Source organism: Panicum virgatum, chromosome 2K (assembly GCF_016808335.1).
Source record: "Panicum virgatum strain AP13 chromosome 2K, P.virgatum_v5, whole genome shotgun sequence".
Lineage (NCBI taxonomy): Eukaryota > Viridiplantae > Streptophyta > Magnoliopsida > Poales > Poaceae > Panicum > Panicum virgatum.
In genome coordinates, this window is record NC_053137.1 from 15338446 (window position 1) to 15356936 (window position 18491).

At 44.1% G+C, this 18491-nt stretch overlaps 1 pseudogene; it reads left to right on the forward strand.

Moving 5' to 3' along the window:
- The first annotated feature begins 1853 nt into the window (after nt 1-1853).
- Nucleotides 1854-17777, forward strand: LOC120668594 (annotated as a pseudogene).
- The last annotated feature ends 714 nt before the right edge of the window (nt 17778-18491 follow it).

The following is an 18491-nucleotide window of genomic DNA, read 5'->3' on the forward strand; positions in this document are numbered from 1 at the left end:
ATCCATTTCCTTATGCGAAACAAAAGTAAATATCTATTATTTAAGTTAATACTTCTATGACTGTACCAAAACAATGGTAGGACGATATAAGGACGATCACTACTAAAAAAATTATAAGAACGTCACATTTTTTCAGGGGCAGTTCAAAAGTAACTCGCTCCTACAAAAGAAGCGAGATTATTATAGAATTTGACTCACATCTAAAAATGTATTTTTAGGGTGGGTGACGCCCCTACAAACGAACCTCATTGTAGGGGCGGGTGATGGCATCACCCACCTCTATAAAATCCTATTTTCAGAGATGTCACCCGCCCCTAAAAGTCCTATTTTCAAGAGCAGGTGACGCCATCTAAATATATCGGTGGTATGAGTCTACGAGATGCCATGCGATGCCCGTGCTGCAGTGCGAGTTGACAATGCAGGGCGAGACTCGAGAGCATCAAAAGGGCTCTCTTTCGATCTTTCAGTTTCTCTTTTGCATTCTCTTGGAAAAGAAAACGGAAAGAAATTGAAAAGTAGCCAACAATGATAAATTGAAGTGCCACCTACCGCCTACCTGGAACGGGCGCATTCGTACACTATATGAAAGCCACGGGTAACTTGGTGGCACCGACAACTCCCATAGAGAGAAGTGTCTTTTTGATTTGTAGCGAACAGAGAGGTAGCTAAAAGCATTCTGTGGGTTGCTCGATCTAGAGTCCAGGGGCGACGACTTGCAATGCACCCATCACCATCCGATCGGCGGATATGGTCCATCGATCGCCAGTTGCCTGTCTTTCTATTGTTCTTTTAGGATCTAGGTGGTGTTTGGATTCTAGGATTGCTAGCCCACTTATTTACTTTTATCCATAGTCAGCCTAAATATGGGCTAATTGTTAATATAATTACACAGACGATGGCTAATTAGTCATTAGAGTTCATTATTAGCCCTTGATTAATTAGTTCTTATTAGCTCATGTCTAATCCCATTAGTATATCTAGAGCTAAACTTTAGTACGTACCATGTTGTAGTACATCCAAACACCCCCTCAAGCTTTTTAAGAAGTGGTAGGCCGGCCGCCGTGACGTCAGATGTGTAGAGGGAGCTGTGTACCAAATACTCTCTTCATTCCAAATTATAGATCATTTGACTTTTTTCACTCTAAATTTGACCCATCACCTTATTCAAAAATTTGTACGGAAAGTGTTCCAACGGCCGCTGGCGAGATGAGAGTCTGGAAGAATGAAGGTACACAACATGTTGTGAGAGGAGCATTTTTTTTATATATGTAATGGATCAGTTGACGATCGATTGATACCGTGTACGTTTTGGTGTAGCACCAGTTTTTTTTATGAACGTGTATGTACGACACACACGCTTATACTACCCCAAAACAGTGAAGTACGTAATATAATCAGCGGCCCAGCATGCAGGCCAGCGCTGCCTTTCATCATCGATATCAGTTGGCCATTTCGTCGCCGATCGTACTTCTCTCGGAGAAAATCAACGTGTGCTACATTCCGCCGCAACCAATCGTCAAACGGGAGAAGAAGAAAAAACTCGAACGATGTGTCCGATTCACGGCCTTGAATTTCCTGATCGGCAACCACCGTTCCGATCGGCGCATCTCCATCATCCTTTCGCTGTCGACGGGAATTGAATTATATTATTAAACAACAAGGCGCCATTGCACGTGCTGCTCGCCGCCGCCGTCGATCGACGTCGCGGCCGGCGATCGATGACACGCGGTGGCGACGACGACGTCGCTGCCGATTCCGATCCCAATTCCCAGCAAGCAGCAGGCAGCCACCCGGCGTCACGCAACCGAGCACTCACGTCGACCTCGCATATATAGCCCCCCGGCCGCCGCCCGTTCTGGCTAGCTCCTCTCCTCGACGGCCAAAAACGTAACGCCGCCGCCGCTCTCGCGCCTCTGCGAGCAGACATTATCAGCACAGCTGAGAAATTAATCATGTGCTAGCTATCTTTTCGATCTGTTGGAGATATCGATCGGACCAGCAGAGATCGAGCGGCGGTGCGGGTGATCGAAGCGCAGCAGGGTGGTGGTGATCGCGATCGATCCATCCATCCATGGCGGCGGCGGCGGCGGCAGCGACGGCGGCGGTGGTGGATAGGCTGGTGTTCGCGTTGAACGGGCGGCGGTACGAGGTGGCCGCCGCCGACGTGGACCCGTCGACGAGGCTGGTGGAGTTCATCCGGACGCGGACGCCGTTCAAGGGCACCAAGCTCGGCTGCGGCGAAGGTACTTTAATTTCTTCAGTCGTCTTGTTCAGTTCATCATTCGCTCCTCGTCAGGCTATCTCGCTCGCTCTGTGTATTTCCTGCATGCATCACTATCAGAAAGGCAGAAACTAGATTTACCTTGACGGTCGAAATAATAAACCCGCTAAGGAATATAGATAAGCCGTCAAGGTAAATAGGTAAATGTTCTTGGAGGCAGACCGCCAAGTAAAGTCCGCCAAATACAGAGAACCAAGGAGAATCGATATATTTGGCAGTTGCCAAGGATTATTTTCTTAACGGTTTGGCCGCCAAGCTAACCGATGTAACGTTAAAATTTCGAATACGCCAAGAAAATGTTCAAAGTCATGTGTACTATTTAAAGATGCTTTATTTAAAAAAATTCAAACACCTATAATTCACGTATTATTGCATCCTATATATTGTACAACAAACATACCAGATATACATCCACAAATATCTCACTCTAGTTTTATAAGCATGATTGCGTGTATTATTGATCATATTGCAATTTGCTAGGTAATTTTGAATAACCCCAACACAATAAGCAATTTGCTTGTCCAGTTTGAATATACAAAAATTTACTTAACAATTTATTGTTAAAAAAACAAGGATGCACCATTTTCTTGGCAGCTAAGCGAAGTAGCCAAGGAAACACGCTGTTTTCTTCGCAGCTAACCGAAACAGCTAAGAAAACACACCATTTTCTAGTCGGCTCGGTCAAACAGGAAAATTTTCTTAGCGGCTCGGCCAAACAGCCAAGGAAAGCCACTGTTTTCTTGGCGGCTCATGAAAACAACCAAGGAAACACATATTTTTCTTGGTGGCTCAAAAAATAGCCAAGAATTTTTTTTGCCTATCCGTTGTTACAGCCAAGGAAACGCTATATTTTTTGGTGGCTTAATTGCATCTGTCAAGAAAAATCCAGGCCGCTGAGGTAAATCCAGACCGATGTAGTGCTTATATGGCGATTGTACCTTTGCTCGCCGCGTGCATGCACTGTGCAGTACTAGTGGTCAACGCGCATGTAACATCTGCACAGTTAGCCACTGATTACTATACGGGTACAAATTTGAATCACAGGTGGTTTGAAATCAAACCATAGAATAATCAGATCAGTATTACGGCAGTAGTAAGAGCTCGGGTAGATATATAGAGTAATTTAAATCATCAACACTATACTGCTGGTTCATTCACTGGTTGCAATAATTATTAAGTCTATTAATAATAATTGGTGGGATTGCGACGGCAAAAAAGTAGTACATATTTATTTATTATTATGGTTGAATTCAGCTGCAGCTAGGTAGCAACGTTTCTCCGTCCCCAAAATGGCTACGTTTTATATATTTTTCTGGACCTATACTAATTAGGCTATTTATAACAACAACAAAAAGATCATCAACTAACTGTAATAGCATGAAGTAGTACTATTAGCTAGCTACCTAGCTAACAATCCTGAAACAAAATAGATCGACGAGCACAAAAACACTAATGCACCCCTTCCTTACCATGGCAACTACACATAACATATGATTTTACGTAGGATGTATTTTTTTTAACTAAAGCGTGAAGGATCTTCTAGTCCTAGTTGATAACTCCAACCTGAATTATAAAAGTTCTATGTTTAGTCGCGGTTGGTGTTACCAATTGGGATATGGTAAAACCAACGGACCAGGACTAAATTAAAGGTTGACTTGTAGTCTTGATTTATTGTGTTCTCAATCGGGACTAAATGTTCTCTGACGTCCATAAAATTCGGACCTAGGACTAATAAGAACAATAGTTTCGGATCTAAACTCTGCCGACACAAATAAGATAGAGATGGACATGATGTGAGTTCCTCTACTAGTGGTCATCCGGGCATCAGCATCACATACTCGGAAGAGAAATTAAAGGTACCATGCATGTGTCATTGTGTGGTTTTGTATGTCGCTGTTGCTAGTCCTGCTAATGGGTTGGGTTGAAATGGGTTTTATGGGGTGAGTTTTGAAATGGAGTGTGTTTGGATGATTTAAAATGAGTTGTATTAGTTAATGGGGTGGGTCGGGGCGGGTTCTATATAAATGCGGGTTGGGGCGGGTTGGGGTGGGTTGAAATGGATATTTTTTTACAAAATAGTATAATTATATATAAATGTGGGTCCCACGTGAGAGCTGGACTCTGAAATTAAAACCACGTATTTATATCAGAAATTTTTATCGAAATTGACTGAATTTTGTTGGAGATGACTCAGTACGACTGGCAGCTATTTTGTGCAAAGCAATGTGGCTAGAACTACCTATGGGCCCCACATGAAGAGCCGGACCCTGGAATTAAAACCTCGCGTTCACACTATAAAATTTTATCGAAATTGACTGAAATTTGTTGGAGATGACTCAGTACGACTGGCAGCTACTCTGTGCAAAGCAGCGTGGCTAGAACTATACGTTGGCTCCACATCAAGAGCCGGATCCTAGAATTAAAACCTCGCGTTCACACTATAAAATTTTATCGAAATTGACTGAAATTTGTTGGAGATGACTCAGTACGACTGGTAGCTACTCTGTGCAAATCAGCGTGGCTAGAACTACACGTGGGCTCCACATCAAGAGCCGGACCCTAAAATTAAAATATCGCGTTCACACTATAAAATTTTATCGAAATTGACTGAAATTTGTTGGAGATGACTCAGTACGACTGGCAGCTACTCTGTGCAAAGTAGCGTGGCTAGAACTACACGTGGGCTCCCCATCAAGAGCCGGACCCTGGAATTAAAACCTCGCGTTCACACTATAAAATTTTATCGAAATTGACTGAAATTTTTAGAGATGAGTCAATATGACTGACAGATACTCTGTGCAAAGTAGTGTGACTAGACATATATGTGGTCCCACATTAAGTGTAGAACCACTAAATTCCTCTGTATAGTAGAACCCATGGGTTTTTATGGGTTACCCGCTTATAATGAGGCGGGTTGGTTAGAGTTGAGAAATTAACTAATTGGGTTGGGTGGGGTTGGGTATCTAAATAAGTTAATTTTGGGTGAGGTTGGATATGATGCGTGTTCCAACCCATTAGCAGGGCTAGCTGTTGCAGCCGCAACATTAGTACGCGTACTGTTGCAAATGAGAGTTACATATAGCTATATAGCTAGCCGTGATAAAACACAGCCGTAACAGTAGTGTACTGTTTCAAATGAAACCTAGCCGTGATAACAACCAACGTTTTAAGTACACCTTGCGATCGGGTCTAGAGAGATGGATGATGGTCTGATGGAGTATGGAGATAATTGCACTGTGCATGGATCGGATGATGTCTGTGTGTGTGCGCGCGCGCATATACTTCATGGTACTTTTTTTTTGAAAATTTACTTCATGGTACTCCCACCATTCTAAAATATATATCATTTTGACTTTTCTAGATTCATCGTTTTCAGAACACAGAGCATTTTGACTTTTCTAGATTCATCGTTTTCAGAACACAGAGGTATGTTATATCTAGAGAGGATTTGAGAAGGCCTTCCAAAATAAAAGGTTTAGTAAAAAGTCTGCTAGAGTGTATAGTTTTGGTTTGGCCCTCAAAATTTGAGATAAGAGGTTATTCAGAGAGTTTGCTGGAGTTGCTCTGAGACTGGACGTTAAGTCTCTCCCATCCCTTTGAAGCCCATTTATTGTTTTGTTTTTCAAGTGAATTATACGAGAGTTTTTTTTAAATGTCCAAAGTGTTTTCTTTTAGATTGTACATAGCATATATATATATATATATATATACAGTTTTTTTTATTTGCAACAGATAGAGGGCTATCTTCACTGACACTGACATGACTATATATAACAAGTATGCACGATCGACATGATAGTAACGGAAGTTCTGAATATACGCCTGATTTTGCTTGTGGACTCAAATTATCATCAGTCTCGCTTGATACGAGAACTGTTTGTAACTTTGTACGACAAGTGACAGTGAGAGGCTGATCGAGACTCGAGAGGGTATCTTCCAGATATCCAAATTAAAGTGTGTTTCTTCATGGAGAGGGTAAACTTTTTATATTTAAAGTCAACGTTAGGATAGAAAATGGTGGTGTGTATTACTGCTCGCTTTCTTTCTTCTCCTAATGAAATACGTGCATTGCACGTTCTCTAAAAAAGTTTTTTTTGGGGTGTGTGTGGGTGGGGGGGGGGGTCAACACCAAGAAGAAAAATCTATTGAACTTGCCGCTTTTGGCGACAACTACGCGTATAGCACTATAGCCTCATAATTTTTTATATTTTCTAGCCTCAAAAGGTCGTAATTTGGGACTCATTAATAAAACCTGCTAGCAATGATATTATTCTTCTAGTGCCGATTTAGTGTGCACTGTTTGGTTGAAAACCCTGATGTGTTTATGCTAGTTATTATGAATTTGGCAGTGAAGGGATTTTCTTAACGACCAAACTAGTTTGATTTTTATCGTCTGAATTCAATTGACCTATAAATTTCACTATACTTTCGTATGGATATTATAATGGTTAAAACATAGACAACCTACTACTCGCATTCTTCCTGCTTCCTTACGAAAGAGGTGGATGCCATAGTATAAAACGACCGGTCAATATACAATTTTACCACTAGTTTCTTAAAGAAAGACTGTTTAGAAATTAGTACAAACGTAATCATACAAAAGTATTACATATAGGAGGTAACTAGGCAGAGAACCCTCTCCATCGAGCAGGATCCAGACACCCCCACTATACTAAATCCCGTGTAGGCCTCACACCTTATCTTCCTCCCCGCACACTTCCTTCCCCACACCGCCGCACAGCTTCCTCTTGCCGCCTCCACCTCTCCCGCCGCCACCCCCCACCGCTGCCGCCCGACCTACTCAGGCGGCGCCACCGCTGGAGCCACCAACCCCAACCCCAGCCATCCTGGCTGCTAGCTTGCACCATCCGCAGCACACACACACACACCCTGCCGCCCGGTCCTGCCCCACCCCCGCCTCCACCGCCCACCTCGTCGCCGGATGCGGGCGAGCGCCGCCCTGCTCCAACCAGGGGCCTCACCCTCCCCCACCCTGGCCACCTCCATCGCTTACCCTTTCTGCCGATCCCGCCCATCGGTTGTCCACCACCACCACGCCACCGGCCTCGCCGTCCACACCCCGACTCCTCCGCCAAATCGGCCGCCGCCCACAGCCTTCCCTCTAAGGTCGCCGGCCATGGAGCAACCCCAATCCCAGAATCCCAGAACCCTAACCCTGCCGACCTCCGCCGCCACCCGCGGCCGGCGCCGACCCTGCTGCCGACGCCCCGCCTACCTCCTGTCCGTCCGTCGCCGGAGAAGAAGGGACACTGGGATTGCTCGCCGGAGTTGTTGCTATTACTTTGTTCTCTATTTGTTCTTTGTGAAGTTATTTCCCTTTGATTTGTAAAAATAACATAGGTGGCTCTCGATTTATGCTAAATTGAGAGGGTGCTCCGTGTAGGATTTTTGTTACATATATGCTGCTTCTATTTTTCCAAATGGGTGGCAAAACTTAGCTCTTACAGTCATTGGCGGAGCCAGGAATCACGGCAGGAGGGGCTGCTTCCCCTTCTTCCTCCTCTAGCCCCTCCCATCTTTCTTCTTCCTTCTCAAATTTGTAGGAGGGGCTTAGGGGGGGGGGGGCTTCATGGAGATTACAGCGGTAGGGGGGGCTTGAGCCCCTCCCGCCCCACCGCTGCCTCCGCCGCTGCTTACAGTAGTGATGATCAAAGCTTATAAAATTTGACATACATTTTGTATCGTAGCCTCCATTTCCACTCAGACAGGGGGTTTGACTTGACTCCAGCCAAATGAGTTTTTTACATATTTACTATTATACCGGATGCCACTCGCTCGTTTAGCACTCTTAAAATGACTCTTACATATTTAGCACTACTGTGTCTGCAGCTCCTATATTTTTACCACTTTGTCCTACGTGGCACGCCACGCGGCATGACACGCTGGTGCACGATCAGCAACAACATGCGAAATGTCCTTCCTACCCTTCACATGTTCCTCTCTTCTCCCTCTCCGAGGGCTGGGTCCTGCAGCTCCTCTCACCGCCAGGTGGACCCCACTGGTCAGATTCATCTTCCACCTCCGGTCGCTAGGTTCAGGAACGTCGCCGCGAGGAGTGAGCCAAGCCCCGCCGCAGCCGCTCCTCGATGCGCTCCCTTCCGTACGTGCCATCCGCGCCAACTCCTCGGCTGCTCTCGCGTCCTCGCAGCACCAGCCCGCCTACGACCTCACCTTCTCCTCCGTGGCCACGCACCCCGTCTCAGGGACGCCGTGGCCTCTATGCCGGAGATGCCCGCCGCCCACCTGGTGAGCGGACCACCGCCGTCTTGATTGCGATTTCATTTCCCGCTCTCCCCTCTTGCTGTTGTTTCTTGGTATGCTCTGTTGTATGCTCCTCGTGCTCTCTGATTCCCCCACTGAATTCATTGATTAACTAATAGGAAAGAAAATAAAAAACTACTTCCGTGCAATTTTGAAGCAAGGAAGGAATTTCTGTTTCAACAGCCCCTGGATTTGCATGTGAGATTGTGAGGCTGCTTCATTTGCGAGTGCGTGTGCCTGCGCCTTACCTCCCGGGGCAGCAACCTCCAGATCGTCCACTTCGAGGTCCACGCCGACAAGAAATGATAGGGTGTAGCTGGCCGGCGCGAACAACGTGCTCAGGAAGCTGGACGGCGCGGCCAAGGAGCTGGCGTTCGCGGCGCGGGCGCGGGAGGTGGACGAGGTGCTCGACGCCCAGCGTGAGCAGAGCCTCCCCGGCCCGGAGGAGAGCGGCCGCCACGAGGAGCAGCGGGAGGAGTAGCACCAAGGGCACCGCGGACGCCAGGAGCGCGAGCGGGAGGAGGAGGAAGAAGAAAGGCGCCGTCTGGAGGCGGGAGATGAAGCTGACTAGTGGGGCCCGTCTAGGAGCGAGAGGAGCTGCGGGACCCGGCTATTAGAGAGGGAAAGAGAGGAGCATGTGAGGGGCAGTCCAGACATTTCGCGTCCATCGGCTAACTATGCGTGTTATGCCGCGTGGCGTGTCATATAGGACAAAGTGATAAAGTGCAAGAGCTGCACACACAAAAGTGCTAAATATATAAGAGTACTAAATGAGTTAGTGGCATCCGGTATAATAGTAAATATTAAAAAAACCCGAGCCAAATGACCAAATTGCCCTCACCCTGGAATGCTACCGGCTGAGGCGTTTCGTCGAACAGCTTCCGCGCAACCTCTTCCTCCTGCCGCGGTGCCCGCCGCGCCATTGCTGTGCCTCGCTTCGCCGAAGCCCGGCGGCTGTCCATTATTCGTGGAGCGGTGGTCGGGGTGGCCCCGGAATGCGCAGCCAGCAATGCGGGCAGCGGCCACGAGATTAGCTCGCGCCGGCCGGCCGGTCAGGGGCGGGCGGGCGGGATGAAGGAGTGGGTCGCGGCGGCGGCGCAACGAGGGGGGCCTTGTAGCCGGTGAGACTAGGCCGTGCGCGCTGCGACCTCATCCCCAGGCCGCTCAGGGACGCCGCTCTTCCTCCTCCAACCATCGCCGCGGCATGCCGCATCCCTGTTCACGTTCTGTTGCCACACTCCGCCACCGCGCCGAGACGCTGCTGCCCCTCCCCTGCTTGCAATGGGGGGGGGGGGGGGCACAGGGGTGCTCCTTCTATGCGTTCATCCTCAGGTGCCGCCTTTCAATCCACCGGTGACACCTATAACGATATAGCGTAGTACTGTAGTGCGATTTTCTATTCAATTTAGCTCTACATTTTCAGAAATTGATCAGAAATGTTAGTGGACTATAAAAAAATTTGGTGGAGCAAACTTCAGGATGTTCTCAAATCTCAATATAGGTGTTTGCATCTAGAAAGCGAGTCATCTTCCTGGTTGTGAGAACGGGCCTCTGGTCCAGTGGTAGGACTCGAAGCTGCGACCCTACTGCTCAGGAGTTCGACTCCTGGTTCTCACAAAAAAAAAAATCCCCTCGCTGTGTCTCCCTTCGAGGATGTCCCGGCCTGTGGTAACGGTGCGGCCCAGCCTGGGGGCTGTGGCAGTGGTCGCCGGCCCAGGTTACGGTGCAGGCCTTGGGTGAGGCCGGGGTTCGGGGGTTTTCTCGGTCTGGCGTCGAGAGTTCTTCTCTGTATGACAATACCGTTGGGGTGGTCTTTCCCCAGCCGGCCGAGTTTTATCTTCCTGGTTGTTGATGGGCCAGTCTCTTCCTGGTTACTCCTCTGAAATGCAATGTTCGGAGTACTTTTACAGAGTATCTCCTTTTGCAACAGAATCATGCAGGTGCTTGTATTTGCATAACTGTAATGCTCCTGACTTTTCAATCACGTACACAAATATCTGTGAGAGTTCCTAAAAGGGGAGACAATAGAATAGACATTGAATTCTGAAAATGGTTGTTTTGTAAACTGAATTAATTTGGTCCATCTCAACAATTTTTGCGTAACTATCTTGTAGCCTTTTCGTTTAATTGAGGCTTGGAACAGAAATATTTACCAATTGGGATAAATCATTGTGCATGTGTGATGGTATATTTAATTTAACATGTTATCACTAATTTATATTGCAGGTGGTTGTGGGGCTTGTGTTGTCCTTATAGCAAAGTATAACCCCAAGACGGATGAAGTAACTGAATTTAACGCAAGTTCATGCCTGACACTTCTTTACAGTATAAATTTCTGTTCGGTTATCACGACTGAGGGTCTGGGGAATAGCCAAGATGGCTTTCATGCTGTTCAGAAAAGGATGTCTGGGTTTCATGCCTCTCAGTGTGGCTTCTGCACTCCTGGAATGTGCATGTCTATTTTCACCTCCCTTATCAATGCTGACAAATCCAAGAGGCCCGAACCACCAAAAGGGTTCTCAAAACTAAAAGTATCAGAAGCAGAAAAGGCCTTCTCAGGCAACATGTGTAGATGCACTGGTTACCGTCCAATTGTTGATGCCTGCAGAAGTTTTGCATCAGATGTTGACTTGGAGGATTTGGGCCTTAATATATTCTGGAAGAGAAGCGATAAGAATCCAGACGTTAGTGAATTGCCAAGTTACACTCTTGGTGGTGGAGTCTGTACTTTCCCAGACTTCCTAAAATCTGAGATAAAATCTTCTCTTAACCATCTGAATAATGCTTATATTTCAGCATCCAGAGAGGGCTGGTATCATCCGAGAAGTATCAAAGAGTATTATGAGTTAATAAATTCTTGTTTATATAGTGACTCTGTCAAAGTTGTTGTTGGGCACACTAGTAGCGGTGTACCCGGATACAAGGATCAAGATCTCTACGATAAGTATATTGACATAAGTGGCATTCCTGAACTTTCAGATATTGTGAAAAAAGAGTCAGGCTTTGAAATTGGAGCAGCTACAACAATTGCTAGGACCATTGAGATACTTGAGCAAGAATGTGAATCTATATCCTCTCCAAATGGCTGTGTAGTTTTCAGAAAACTTGCTGACCACATGAGCAAAGTTGCCAACCCGTTTGTCCGCAACACAGCTAGTATTGGAGGAAACATAATTTTGGCACAAAAATACCCATTTCCCTCAGACATTGCAACCATACTTCTCGGTGCTGGCGCAACTGTCTGTCTTCAGGTTGTTACAGAACGAAGGCAAATTACTTTGGAAGAGTTCCTAGAGCAGCCTCCTTTGGATCCTACTACTTTACTCCTTAGCATATTTATTCCACATTGGATTTCAGATTATCAGGCAGAAACAAGTTTGTTATTTGAAACTTACCGAGCAGCACCTCGTCCTCTTGGCAATGCTGTTTCATATGTAAATTGTGCTTTCTTGGGGCTTTCTTCTGTGGATAAACAATCAGATACTCTTGTATTGAGTAATCTGCGCTTGGCTTTTGGTGCATATGGGACAGAACATGCTATAAGAGCCAAGAAGGTGGAGAAATTCCTAACTGGTAAATCACTCACTGCATTGGTTGTACTTGGAGCAGTTCAGTTACTCAGAGAAACGATTGTACCAATGGAGGGAACATCACATCCTGAATATAGAGTCAGTGCTGCTGTTGGGTTTCTCTTTAGTTTCCTATCTCCGCTTGCCAAAGGCATCCCAGAGCCTGGAAAAGCTCTGACCAGTGGCTGGTCTGACTCAGCAGATACAGATGATGTACGTAACCTGCCGTTGTCATCACGTCGAGAAACAATTTCCAACGGCGATTATAAACCGGTTGGTGAGCCAATTAAGAAGTATGCCGTTGAACTTCAAGCTTCTGGTATGTGTTTACATCATTATGGTTTTAGTAATTTTGTCAAGGTATTTTCCAAAAATCTCCTTGCAGGGATAGATTTGAACTTTGTATTATGTAACACAGGGGAGGCAGTTTATGTGGATGATATTCCTGCTCCAAAGAGTTGCCTCTATGGGGAATTTATTTACAGCACACAACCTCTTGCTTATGTCAAGAGTATTAAGTTCAAATCTTCTTTAGCATCAAGTAAGATCATCGATGTTGTTACTGCGAAGGATATTCCATGTGGAGGAGAAAATATTGGATCAGCCTTCATGTTTGGGGGTGAGCCATTGTTTGGTGATCCAATTTCTGAGTATGCTGGACAAGCTCTTGGCATTGTGGTAGGACCCACTACCAGATATTACTGGTGTCCACTCTGTAATATTAGTTGTGTATATTACTGACAATACACAAAATCGCCTAAAATATTATCTTTACCAGATTGCAGAAACACAGAGGTATGCTGACATGGCAGCTAAGCAGGTTATTATTGAATATGACACAAAAGATTTGAGTCCACCGATCTTAACTGTGGAACAAGCTGTGGAAAACAGTAGCTACTTCAGTATTCCCCAAGAATATTCTCCCAAAGAAGTTGGTGATTTCTCGAGGGGCATGGCAGAAGCTGATCACAAGATCCCAGCAGCAGAAGTATTTTAATTCAACAACCTTCCAGACTTTTTAATAATTTAATTTCACTTGCATAGTTAAAAAATGAATGGAAATCATGGCATGCAGTTCACTCCAAAATTTTAAATTGCATCCTCTGTGGAGTCTGCTTTGAACCATACCATACATAATATAGCATTAATGTATCAAAAGAACAGGAAACCTTAGGAAGACATCAACCAGGGTTCAAATCCTGGTGGCAGCAAAAACAATCCCCTTGCCGGCAACCCGAAAAATAGTAGCAGGGTGCTGGCCTGTGGCACCTGTGGTTGGTTTGGGCTCTCCTACCAGGGGATAGTTGCAGTGGTTGCTAACCCAGTGGGTCATGGTCAGCCTAGGTTCCGGTGGGGCCCTATAGGATGAAGCCAGGCTTCGGTTTTTTTTTTTCCAGCCGTCTTGGCTGAGATTTCTTCTTAGTGCAATGCCATGGGGGCGGTCTTCCCCTGCCAGGCGATGTTTTCTTTTTCTACATTTGAGAAGCCAAAAGTTGAGTTAGTCCCTTGAGGTGAAAAGAATACATCCTACACCATTACTTAGCCGAAAGTTCAGGATTACTGAATCACTGTGGTAATGGTGTTCTGTGATTATTATCAGTAACCATTACTAACAGCATTCAGTAAATCTCAGACTTCTATTTGATGATCTGGATGGATGTAGCTACACCTTTAGGTGTATAATTGTACTTGTTGCTAAACTAGTAACTAAAACTATTGCGGTATACATGCTTTGCAACTATTTTTTCTTTCGAATCTGTAAACTGTAGTTGCAACGCTACTAGGCACCCTGCCCTTAACTGTACCCTGAAAAGTTCCTTCTTTTACCAGGTTTATCTTGAGATGTGACCTCGGTCGTTACTGTACATAACTTTGCATCACAGTAGTGTAATGCTTGAAAACTACGTTTAATGACACATTTTGTATATCCAACTTTGATGGGATGTTTCATTCTTAAATGCCAATGATGGAGGGATTTACGAATATGGAGTTTCAAAATTGAAGCAATGCAATTTTATCTAAATTATATACCATCACTGTGCCTTTCTCTTGTAGCAATCCTACCTTCCTTTTCATGGAAGCTAAGAGAGCATACGACATCTCATACGATTTTGATGACTGCAGGTAAAACTTGCCTCTGAGTACTACTTCTACATGGAAACACAGACAGCACTAGCAATTCCAGATGAGGATAATACCTTGGTAGTCTACAGTTCGTCACAGTATCCTGAGTTTGCGCAAACTGTCATAGCAAGGTGTCTGGGCATTCCATTCAGTAATGTGCGTGTCATTACAAGAAGGGTTGGAGGAGGCTTCGGAGGAAAGGCATTCAGATCATTCCAAGTGAGAATCAGAGAAACTTCTAATTCTTTCAAATCTATTTTTCCGAAAGCTAAATAATATAAAAGTTTACTCTGAAAGAGAAATTATTGTTCTTCTGTGTCTTTTTGAACTTTTGAGGCCTATGCATGTTTAGACCAGGGCTAGAGCTTTGAAAGTGTTTATATATGTTGTACAGTTGACAATGCTATTAGTTTATCTCTCTTGTGTGTATACACTGTTTATTACTGACGTATCGTTAACTGCATTGTTAGTTGTATCATATGTCTAGACATGAACATAAGATCAAATGATTATTGGACAATCAATGTTCTATTGATAGTTGTAAGTTGTAACTATGAGATTTGGCTATATAGGCTTCATACTTTTATGGAAAGCCGTTCTGTTTGTGCTTTTGTACCAACCAGAAAACACATTTAACTTTGACTAGTTATTTTGGGCTCCGCTGTTGTGATTGTGAAGTCCCAGTCCATATCCAAACTCTCTAACCATGCCTTCTGGAGATGCTGCCCAATTGACATAAATACATCTTTGATGATTATATTTGACAATCTAATAATGATCTCCTGAATCATAAAGACCTAGAATATATTACCAGCTATTTCTTACTAATATGTTACATGCTTGTGTAGGTCGCAACGGCAGCTGCACTTTGTGCATACAAGCTACGACGTCCTGTTCGAATGTATCTTAATCGCAACACTGATATGGTTATGATTGGTGGTAGGCACCCAGTGAAAGCTCGTTATTCTGTTGGATTCAAATCTGATGGGAAAATTACAGCCTTGCACCTAGATTTATTAATTAACGCTGGGATATCTCCAGATGCAAGCCCCATTATACCAGGCACTATTATATCTAGTGTCAAGAAGTACAACTGGGGTGCTCTGTCATTTGACATCAAACTCTGCAAAACAAATAATACATCTAAATCTGTTATGCGTGCTCCGGGAGATACACAAGGCTCTCTAATTGCTGATGCTATAATTGAGCATGTCGCGTCCGTGCTTTCAGTTGATGCTAACAGCGTGAGGGAAAAGAATTTTCACACCTATGATACTCTTCAGCTGTTCTACCCAGACAGTGCAGGCGAAGCTTCTGCGTACACATTACATTCAATTTTTGATAGATTGGTCTCGACTTCAAGCTACCTTGATCGAGCTGAATCCATAAAGCAGTTTAACAGTAGCAACAAGTGGCGGAAACGCGGCATCTCTTGTGTGCCCCTCATTTTCAGAGCTGAACAAAAGCCAGCTCCAGGACGGGTTTCTGTGCTCAATGATGGCTCCATAGTGGTGGAGGTTGGAGGAATTGAAATCGGACAAGGACTGTGGACTAAAGTACAGCAGATGACGGCCTTTGCTCTAGGACAATTGTGGCCAAATGGAGGTGAAGATCTTCTTGAGAGAGTGCGTGTTATACAGGCTGACACTTTGAACTTAATACAAGGCGGACTTACTGCTGGTAGCACTGGATCTGAAGCTAGTTGCGCCGCAACCCTGCAGGCGTGCAATATGCTGATTGGCAGATTAAAGCCAGTCTTGGATAGGCTGCAGCAGCAATCTGAAAATGTCTCATGGGATACTTTGATTTCTCAGGTAAGTTTATCCCCTCAAGTTTTCCTCATGCTGTGTACTATACTATTTCTCCCTATAACACAATGTTCCCAAGCAGGCTTCCAAAGAAAATGTTAATTTATCTGCAAGTGCATACTGGGTACCTGGCCAAGATTCTTACAGGTACCTGAACTATGGAGCTGGAATAAGTGAGGTGCGACAAAATTTTCTTTAAAGGCCATTTACAACAATGCAGCTTAATCATGTTTTGATGTCTTATAGGTGATACTCTTTAATTTCTGTTCATTCTGAAAAAGTGCAGGTGGAGATTGATCTTCTTACAGGAGCAATTACTATATTAAGGGGTGATCTTGTGTATGACTGTGGAAAGAGCATGAACCCTGCTGTGGACTTAGGCCAGGTATGCAGTCGATCCTTTTCTGTTTCTTGTTTTATCCAATTCTAAATTTTTGACGTAGTTCATTGATTTCTAGAACATGCCCTGTCTTAAGCTAAAGACAGGACGGGACAACATAATTTAAGTTCAGGAGAATTATGAATCACATTTTCTGTTCATCATTTGATGTATATTAGACAATTAACTTGTTGGGTGGTATTTCTAGTGAAAACAGGTTAAGTTCTGGAAATTTATTTATTTTTATTTGTGAACATTGTTTCAATTTGTTGCAGGTGTAGTTTTGAATTGTTGCAGTTCGTGAATGTTGCTGCAACAGTGTTGCATGTTTCAAATGTTGTGGCATCCAGTTTTTGCAACGTTTGCAAATACCATATGTTTCTAATTTTATATGATGGACATGCTAGCAACAATGTTCAACTAACTGACAGAATTATTGTTTTGCTATCTGGGCATTTCCCTAATCAAGAGGCTTGCTTAGGTTTTGCAACATACTTATTGGGCTCTAAACTCTAGTACATTGATATGATGGCACGCTATCTTATTCTGTGTGGCATCTATCTTGCAGATTGAAGGTTCCTTTATACAGGGAATTGGCTTCTTCATATATGAAGAATATGTTACGAACAGTGATGGCTGATGATTAGCAACAGCACATGGGACTACAAGATCCCAAGTGTCGACATAATCCCAAAGCAGTTTAATGCTGAGGTTCTGAACACTGGATACCATAAGGATCGCGTGCTTTCTTCAAAAGGTAGGCACTTTGGTGATTTCCTCAATGCAACATAGGTTGAAATAAACTTGGTTGGTATTAATTTCTACTGTTTCTGCCAGCTTGTGGTGAACCTGCTCTGATTGCTGCCTCATCCGTTCATTGTGCACTGAGAGAAGCTATTAGAGCAGCAAGAAAGGAGTTTGCCAACAGCACTGGTTCTGGCAGCTCACCTCTGGAATTCCAGATGGATGTCCCAGCGCCAATGACACTGGTGAAAGAACTATGTGGTTTTGATATCGTGGAGAAGTACTTAGAAAGTCTATCTGCCTGTGAACGTGCAGCTGGGGTGTAATCTACGCTCATGTTGTCGCACACAAAAAGGAGTGGTCTCTCTATATCTTATTATATCTTATGTTACAATGAAGAGGGGGTATGGTAGTCAAATAGGCACGAATATTTGAATGCTTTGAACAATGTACAAGGTTGTGCGCCTGTGCCTCCATACTCTCTGGAATTCGAACATCTATATTCGTGTATCCTTATTAAAGCTACAGGAAGTGGTTGTATTTATGTAATTTAATTGTTATGAAGTTCGAGTGCAGATCAATTTTATTAAGCGCACTCTCCTGCTAACTTGGTTAAACAAAGTGAAAGCTAGAGTCAGAACTTAGAAGCATTTTATTTGAACGAGCATTTCATGACTCATGAGAGCAATGCTATCGATCTAAAAAGTTTAGTTTTCCTTCTGTATTTTGATTCATAGGGATTTATTCATAGGGCGCTGCAAAACTCTGTAATAATCGGCTGTCCTGAGGTCAAGGCTGGGTACTTCTTTTTTCCCATTATCTAAAAAATGAAAATACATGAATGCCTTTGTGTTAGGAGCTAGCTCAAGTTTTTCCATGAATAAAGGATAAATTTGTTGCTGGATATTCTTTAATGTTGATTTTTGCTGCTAGACATGCACTACTCAATCATGTATTTGTCAATAGACATTCTTCAAGTGTTGATATTTGCTTGAAAGCACTGTTTTCATTGAAATAATAATTTTCTAATTTAGAGGAGAGAGAACAATTAATAGGACCAAATTGCCCTTGCAAAACCACGCTACCTAGAAATATGTTCATAAAAAAATAGGGCCATGTTTGCAGTCACTTGCACGATACTCCACCATACAAAAAGTACAATAAAATAACTATTTTATTATCTATGAACATGCCTAGATAGGGTGGTCCGTGTTAGATATATATGCATCTTATATATTTAGTCACTAGTATAGGGGGTCTTTGCACATTGTACATGACCTTATCATCCTTTCGGACATGGCAAT